This window comes from Coturnix japonica, unplaced genomic scaffold (genome assembly GCF_001577835.2).
Source record: "Coturnix japonica isolate 7356 unplaced genomic scaffold, Coturnix japonica 2.1 chrUnrandom537, whole genome shotgun sequence".
Classification (NCBI taxonomy): domain Eukaryota; kingdom Metazoa; phylum Chordata; class Aves; order Galliformes; family Phasianidae; genus Coturnix; species Coturnix japonica.
This window is the reverse complement of record NW_015439920.1, coordinates 7,114-16,328: the sequence shown is the minus strand read 5'-3', so window position 1 is coordinate 16,328 and position 9,215 is coordinate 7,114. Positions and strand designations below refer to the sequence as shown.

The window sequence follows — 9,215 nt, the reverse complement described above, 5'->3', positions numbered from 1 at the left end:
GCCCCAAATCAGGCTGATTTGGCCCCAAAATAGGCTGATTTGGCCCCAAAACGGGCTGAATTGGCACCAAAACAGGCTGAATTGGCCCCAAATCAGGCTGAATTGGCCCCAAAACAGGCTGAATTAGACCCAAAACAGGCTGAATTGGCCCCAAAACAGGCTGAATTGGCCCCAAAATAGGCTGAATTGGCCCCAAAACAGGCTGAATTGGCCCCAAATCGGGCTGAATTGGCCCCAAAACAGGCTGAATTAGACCCAAAACAGGCTGAATTAGGCCCGAAATAGGCTGAATTGGCCCCAAATCAGGCTGAATTAGCCCCAAATCTGGCTGAATTGGACCCAAAACAGGCTGAATTAGCCCCAAATAGGCTGAATTAGACCCAAAACAGGCTGATTCGGCCCCAAAACAGGCTGAATTGGCCCCCAAAAGGGATGAATTAGCCCCAAATCTGGCTGAATTAGCCCCAAATTGGGCTGAATTGGCCCCAAATCAGGCTGAATTGGCCCCGAAACAGGCTGAATTGGCCATAAACAGGCTGAATTAGCCCCAAATCGGGCTGAATTGGCACCAAAACGGGCTGAATTGGCACCAAAAGAGGCTGAATTGGCCCCAAATCAGGCTGAATTAGCCCCAAAACAGGCTGAATTAGCCCCAAAACGGGCTGATTTGGCCCCAAAACAGGATGAATTAGGCCCAAAACGGGCTGAATTAGCCCCAAAATGGGCTGAATTAGCCCCAAAACGGGCTGAATTGGCCCCAAACAGGCTGAATTTTCCCCAAATCAGGCTGAATTGGCCCCAAATTGGGCTGAATTGGCCCCAAAACGGGCTGAATTAGCCCCAAATCAGGCTGAATTAGGCCCGAAATAGGCTGATTTGGCCCCAAAACAGGCTGAATTGGCCCCAAATCAGGCTGAATTGGCCCCAAATCAGGCTGAATTAGCACCAAAACAGGCTGAATTGGCCCCAAAACAGGCTGAATTGGCCCCAAAACAGGCTGAATTAGGCCCGAAATAGGCTGAATTGGCCCCAAATCAGGCTGAATTGGCCCCAAAACAGGCTGAATTGGCCCGAAATCGGGCTGAATTGGCACCAAAACAGGTTGAATTAGCCCCAAATCAGGCTGAATTGGCTCCAAAACGGGCTGAATTAGCCCCAAAATAGGCTGAATTGGCCCCAAAATAGGCTGATTTGGCCCCAAAACGGGCTGAATTAGACCCAAATCAGGCTGAATTGGCCCCAAAACAGGCTGAATTGGCCCCAAATCAGGCTGAATTAGACCCAAATTGGGCTGAATTGGCCCCAAATCAGGCTGAATTAGCCCCAAAACAGGCTGAATTGGCCCCAAAACAGGCTGAATTAGCACCAAAACAGGCTGAATTAGGCCCGAAATAGGCTGAATTGGCCCCAAATCAGACTGATTTGACCCCAAAATGGGATGAATTAGCCCCAAAATGGGCTGAATTAGCCCCAAAACAGGCTGAATTGGCCCCAAATCAGGATGAATTAGCACCAAATCAGGCTGAATTAGCCCCACAACAGGCTGAATTAGCCCTAAAACAGGCTGATTTTGCCCCAAAACAGGCTGAATTGGCCCCAAATCGGGTTGAATTGGCACCAAAACAGGCTCAATTGGCCCCAAAACAGGATGATTTGGCCCCAAAACAGGCTGAATTAGCACCAAAACAGGCTGAATTAGGCCCGAAATAGGCTGAATTGGCCCCAAATCAGGCTGAATTGGCCCCAAAATAGGCTGAATTGGCCCCAAAACAGGCTGAATTAGACCCAAAACAGGCTGAATTAGACCCAAAACAGGCTGAATTAGGCCCAAAATATGCTGAATTGGCCCCAAAACAGGCTGAATTAGCCCCAAATCAGCCTGAATTAGCCCCAAAACGGGCTGAATTAGCCCCAAAACAGGCTGATTTGGCCCCAAATCAGGCTGAATTGGCCCCAAAATGGGCTGAATTGGCCCCAAAACAGGCTGAATTGGCCCCAAAATAGGCTGATTTGGCCCCAAAACAGGCTGAATTAGCCACAAAACGGGATGAATTGGCCCCAAATCAGGTTGAATAGCCCCAGATTAAGCTCAATCATCCTCAAAATGTGGCTCAATCATCTCCTAAATGTGGCTCTTTAGCCCCTAAAATTGGCTCAATCATCCCCAAAATGTGGCTCAATCATCCCCTAATAGTGGCTCAATAGACCCATAATAGTGGCTCAATCATCCTAAAAATGTGGCTCAACCATCCCCCAAAATTGGCACAATCAACCTCATAATGTGGCTCAATCATCCCCTAATAGTAGCTCAATCGACCCCAAAATACGGCTCAATCATCCCCTAAATGTGGCTGAATTGGCCCCAAAATGTGACTCGATCATCCCCTAACAGCAGCTCAACCATCCCCTAAAATGTGGCTCAATCATCCTCAAAATGCGGCTCAATCATCCCTTAAAAGTGACTCAATCATCCCCTAATAGTAGCTCAATTGACCCCAAAGTGTGGCTCAATCACCCCCTAAAAGTGGCTCAATCATCACCAAAATCTGGCTCAATTGACCCCAAAATGTGACTCAGTCACCCCCTAAAGTAGTTTGTTCATCCCCTTTAAAGTGGCTCAATCAAACCCAAAATTTGGCTCAATCATCCCCTAAAAGTGGCTCAATCAACCAAAAAAAAAAAAAAAAAAGAAAAAAGAAAAAAAAGTGGCTCAATCATCCCCCAAAATGTGGCTCAATCATCCCCTAAAAGTGGCTCATCTGACCCCAAAATGTGGCTCAATCATCCCCTAAACGTGGCTCAATTGACCCCAAAATGTGGCTCAACTGACGCCTAAAAGTGAATCAATCACCCCCCAAAAGTGGCTCCATCACCTTCCCTACCTCACCCCCCCCATTATTAACCCCATCCAGCCCCCAAACCCAACCAAATCAACCCCAAAAACCCCATAGATCCATTTATAAGGGACAAACCCAACCTCATCCTCGGTGGCCAATGGGAACTTGATGGGTAATGGGGTGAGATCCCGGAGCTCCCACGCGCCAGCAAAGAGGTTCCGGAGGTAATTCTGGAGGTACCTGAGATAAAGGGGGGGTTTAAAGGGGGATGGGGATGGAGATGATGGGGATGGAGATGATGGAGATGATGGGGATGGAGATGATGGAGATGATGGGGATGGAGATGATGATGGGATGGAGATGATGATGGGGATGGAGATGGGGATGGAGATGATGGGGATGGAGATTATGATGGAGATGGAGATGATGATGATGGAGATGATGGGGATGGAGGTGATGATGGGGATGGAGATGATGGAGATGGAGGAGATGATGATGGGGATGGAGATGATGATGGGGATGGAGATGATGGGGAATGGAGAATGATGGGGATGGAGGTGATGATGGGGGGGGATGGGGATGGGGATGATGATGGGGATGGAGGTGATGGGGATGGGAGATGATGATGATGGGGATGAAGATGATGATGGGGATGAAGATGATGATGGGGATGGAGATGATGGAGATGGAGGTGATGATGGGGATGGAGATGACGAGGATGGAGATGATGGGGATGGAGATAATGATGGGGATGGAGGTGATGGGGATGGAGATGATGGGGATGGAGATGATGATGGGATGGAGATGCTCATGGGATGGAGATGCTCATGGGATGGAGATGCTCATGGGATGGAGATGCTCATGGGATGGAGATGCTCATGGGGATGGAGGATGATGGGGATGGAGAAATTGACGGGGGAATGGAGGTGATTGAATGGTGGATGGAGATGATGATGGGATGGAGATGAATGATGGAGATGATGATGGAGATGATGATGGATGGAGAGCTGATGGGATGAGATAATGATGGGGATGGAGATGAAATGATGGAGATGATGATGGAGATGATGATGGGATGGAGAATGATGATGGGAGGAGATGATGATGGGATGCGAGAATGATGATGGGATGGAGGATGATGATGGAGATGGAGGGGATGATGGAGATGGAGATGATGAATGGGATGGAGATGATATTGAGATGGAGGAGAGATTGGGATGGAGGTGAGGGAATGGATGGTGATGATCGGGGATGGAGATGATGATGGGGATGAGATGAAGGGGATGGAGATGAAAAATGGGGTGAGATGATGATGGGATGGAGATTGAATGAATGGAAGATGATGATGGGCGATGGAGATGAATGGGGATGGAGAACTGATGGGGATGGAGATTGATGAATGGAGGATGGAGATGATATGGGGATGGAGATGATGATGGGGATGGAGATGAATGATGATGGGATGATGGGGATGGTAGGTGATGATGGGATGGAGATGATGGAGATGGAGGAGAATGATGATGGGGATGGAGATGATGATGGGGAATGGGAATGAATGGGATGGAGAATGATGATGGGGATGGAGGTGTATGGGATGGAGGTGTATGGGATGGAGGTGTATGGGATGGAGGTATATGGGGATGAGAATGAATGATGGGGATGGAGTGATCATGGGGAGGAGGTGATGATGGGATGGAGGTATGAACATGGGGATGGAGATGATGGGGCTGAGATGAAAAATGAAATGGGGATGGAGGTTGATGATGGATGAGATGATGGGGATGGAGATGAGGGGATGAGATGATGATGGGGATGGGAGATATTGGGAGGAGATAAATGGGGTGGAGGTGATGATGGGGATGGAGGTGATGATGGGGAATGGGGTGATGATGGGATGGAGATGATGGGAATGGAGGTGATGATGGGGATGGAGGTGATGATGGGGATGGAGATGATGATGGGGATGGAGGTGATGATGGGGATGGAGATATGATGGGGATGGAGATGATGATGGGGGATGGAGGTGAATGATTGGGGATGGAGATGATGGGGATGGAGATGATGGGGATGAGACGAAATGGGGAATGGAGATATGATGGGGATGGAAGATGATGGGGATGAGCATGAAATGATTGGGGATGGAGAATGATGGGGATGGAGATGAATGATGGATGGAGTGTGATGATGCGGGATGGAGGTGATGATGGAGATGGAGATGATGATGGGATGGAGATGATGATGGAGATGGAGGAGATGATGGGGATGGAGGTGATGGGGATGGAGGTGATGATGGGGATGGAGATGAGGCGGATGGAGATGATGATGGGGATGGAGATGATGATGGGGATGGATTTATGATGGGGAGGAGATTGAATGATGGGGATGGAGATGAGATGGAGCAATGATGGGGATGGAGATGATGATGGGGGACCGTGAGGTGATGATGGGGATGAAGATGATGGGGACGGAGATGATGGGATGGAGGTGATTGATGATGGGGATGGAGATGATGGGGATGGAGATGATGGGGATGGAGGTGATGATGGGGATGGAGATGATGATGGGGATGGAGATGATGATGGGGATGGAGGTGATGGGGATGGAGATGATGATGGGGATGGAGATGATGATGGGGATGGAGATGATGATGGGATGATGATGGAGATGGATGATGGGATGGAGATGATGATGGGGATGGAGATGATGGGGATGGAGATATGGAATGGTTGGATGGAGATGATGATGGGGATGGAGGTGATGGGGATGAAAGATGATGATGGGGATGGAGTGATGGGGATGGAGATGATGGGGATGGAGGTGATGATGGGAATGAGGTGATGATGGGGAATGGAGATGATGATTGGAGATGAGGGGATGGAAAATGATGGGGATGGAGGTGATGATGGGGATGGAGGTGATGATGGGGATGGAGATGATGATGGGGATGGAGATGATGGGGATGGAGATGATGGATGGAGATGATGATTGGGGAATGGAGATCATGGGGATGGAGATGATGGAGAATAAATGGGGAATGGAGGTGATGGGGATGGAGAAATGATGAACTGGGAATGGAGAATGATGTGGAGATGGATGATGGGGATGGAGGTGATGGGGATGGAGGTGATGGGGATGGAGATGATGGGGATGAAGATGATGATGGGGATGAAGATGATGGAGATGAAGATGATGGGGACGGAGATGATGGGGATGGAGATGTTTAAAGGGGGATCTCAGCCCTATGGGGTCAATGAGATCACCCATGTGTGGGGGTGGGATGGGGGCTCACCAATGGACCAGCTTCCCCCGTAGACTTTGGGTCCTTGTAGGGGCTCCCACCTCCTTTTCTACCACGTGGAAGGGGTAAAGGACGTCAATGGGGAGCTCCACGAAGACGGGACCTATAGGGGATTATGGGGGTGACCCCAAAAAGGAAAGGTTATGGGGTCGACACCTACAGCACCCAAAGCATCACCCCATAATGGGACCTATAGGGGATTGAGGTGACCCTATATCCTCATATGGGGTGGCTATGGGGTGTCCATATGTTGTATAGGGGGGTCCTAAACCATTGGGTGGGATATGGGGTGAGGGGACCCCAAACAATGAGCGTTATGGGGTTGACACCTACAGCACACAAAGCAGCGCCCCATAATGGGACCTATAGGGGACTGAGGTGACCCTATATCCTCATATGGGGTGGCTATGGGGTGTCCATATGTTGTATAGGGGGGTCCCAAATCATATGGTGGGATATGGGGTGAGGGGACCCCAAACAATGAGCGTTATGGGGTCGACACCAACAGCACCCAAAGCAGCGCCCCATAATGGGACCTATAGGGGATTGAGGTGACCCTAAATCCTCATATGGGGTGGCTATGGGGTGTCCATATGTTATATAGGGGGGGTGGTGGGATATGAGGTGAGGGGACCCCAAACAATGAGCGTTATGGGGTTGACACCAATAGAACCCAAAGTATCGCCCCATAATGGCTCCTATAGGAGATTGGGGTGACCCTATATCCTCATATGGGGTGGCTATGGGGTGTCCATATGTTGTATAGGGGAGTCCCAAATCATATGGTGGGATATGGGGTGAGGGGACCCCAAACAATGAGCGTTACGGGGTTGACACCAACAGAACCCAAAGCAGTGCCCCATAATGGCACCTATAGGGGACTGAGGTGACCCTATATCCTCATATGGGGTGACTATGGGGTGTCCATATGTTGTATAGGGGGGTCCCAAATCATATGGTGGGATATGGGTCCTAAAAACCAATTGGGTGGGACTATGGGGTTGGGGGACCCAAACATGAGCGTTATGGGGTTGAACACCAATAGAAACCAAAGTATCGCCCATATGGCTCCTATAAGGGGATTGGGGGTGACCCTATATCCCCATATGGGGTGGCTATGGGGTGTCCATATGTTTTATATGGGGGGTCCATATGGTGGGGTATGGGTCCTAAACCATTGGGTGGGATAATGGGGGTGAGGGGACCCCAAACAATGAGCGTATGGGTTGGATACCAATATAACGCCAAAGCATCACCCCAAATGGCTCTATAGTGGGGATCGGGGCTGAACCCTATATCCCCATATGGGTGAATAATGGGTGTCCATATGTTGTATAGGGGGTCCTAAAACCATTGGTTGGGATATAGGGGTGAGGGGACCCCAAACAATGAGCGTTATGGGGTAACACTAATACAACCCAAAGTATCGCCCCATAATGGGACCTATAGGGGATTGGGGTGACCCTATATCCTCATATGGGGTGGCTATGGGGTGTCCATATGTTTTATATGGGGGGTCCCAAATCATATGGTGGGATATGGGTCCTAAAGCATTGGGTGGGATATGGGGTGAGGGGACCCCAAACAATGAGCGTTATGGGGTTGACCCATCAGAACCCAAAGTAATCGCCCCATAATGGCTCCTATAGGGGACTCGGGGTGACCCTATATCCTGCATATGGGGTTGGCTCCTGGGTTCCATATGTTTTATATGGGGGGTCTAAACATTGAGCTGGGATATGGGGTGAGGGGACCCCAACAATGAGCGTTATGGGGTTGACACCTACAGCACACAAAGCATCGGCCCATAATGGGACCTATAGGGGATTGAGGTGAACGCCTAAACCCTCATATGGGGTGCTAATGGGGTGTCCATATGTTGTATAGGGGGGTCCTAAACCATTGGGTGGGAATAATTGGGGTGAGGGGACCCCAAACAATAGAGGCGTTAATGGGGTTGACACCAAAAATATAACCAAAGTAATCCGCCCATAATGGCTCCTATACGGAAAGATTGGGTGACCCTAAATCCCTCATATGGGGTGGCTATGGGGTGTCCATATGTTGTATAGGGGGTCCCAAATCATATGGTGGGATATTGGTCCTAAACCATTGGGTGGGATATGGGGTGAGGGGACCCCAAACAATGAGCGTTATGGGGTTAACACTAATACAACCCAAAGTATCGCCCCATAATGGCTCCTATAGGGGATCGGGGTGACCCTATATCCCCATATGGGGTGGATTTGGGGTCCCCCCTTTATACCTGGGGTCCCCGACTGCGCGGTGGCGATGGCTCGACGCAGAGTGGGGACGATGTGACGCACGGCGCGAACCGAGACGCACGTCTTACAGAGGGTCCTAAATAGGGACAGCTGGTCGATGTCCTGCAGAGCTCCGCGGCCCTATAGGGGCATACCCCCTATATGAGTGATAACAACCCCCTAAACCCCATATAAATGGGGATATGGGGTCGTAAATCCCATTGTTGACCCTACAGACCTTAAACCCCATAAATATGGGGATATGGGGCCGTAAATCCCATTGTTGACCCTATAGACCTTAAACCCTATAAATATGGGGATATGGGGCCGTAAATCCCTTTGTTTGACCCTACAGACCTTAAACCCCATAAATATGGGGATATAGGGTCGTAAATCCCATTGTTGACCCTACAGACCTTAAACCCCATAAATATGGGGATATGGGGTCGTAAATCCCATAGCTGACCCTACAGACCTTAAACCCTATAAACATGGGGATATGGGGTCGTAAATCCCATAGCTGACCCTACACAGACCTTAAACCCCATAAATATGGGATATGGGGCCATAAATCCCATAGCTGACCCTACAGACCTTAAACCCCATAAATACGGGGATATGGGGCCGTAAATCCCATAGCTGACCCTACAAACCTTCTGTAACGTGGCGGCCGCCCCACTGATATAGGAACGTCCCCCTATATGAGTGAAAACAACCCCATAAATATGGGATATGGGGCTGTAAATCCCATGGTTGACCCTACAGACCTTAAACCCCATAAATATGGGATACGGGGCCGTAAATCCCATTGTTGAC

At 49.6% G+C, this 9,215-nt stretch overlaps 1 long non-coding RNA gene across 1 annotated transcript; it reads right to left on the bottom strand.

The window, feature by feature from the left end:
• Positions 1 to 2,945: 2,945 nt before the first annotated feature.
• Positions 2,946 to 8,560, bottom strand: LOC107307304. The gene is made up of 3 exons (XR_001552373.1): positions 8,402 to 8,560; positions 6,127 to 6,238; positions 2,946 to 3,077 (listed from the first exon to the last, which is right to left on the bottom strand). It is a non-coding gene; the product is annotated as an uncharacterized LOC107307304 (long non-coding RNA).
• Between the last annotated feature and the right edge of the window lie 655 nt (positions 8,561 to 9,215).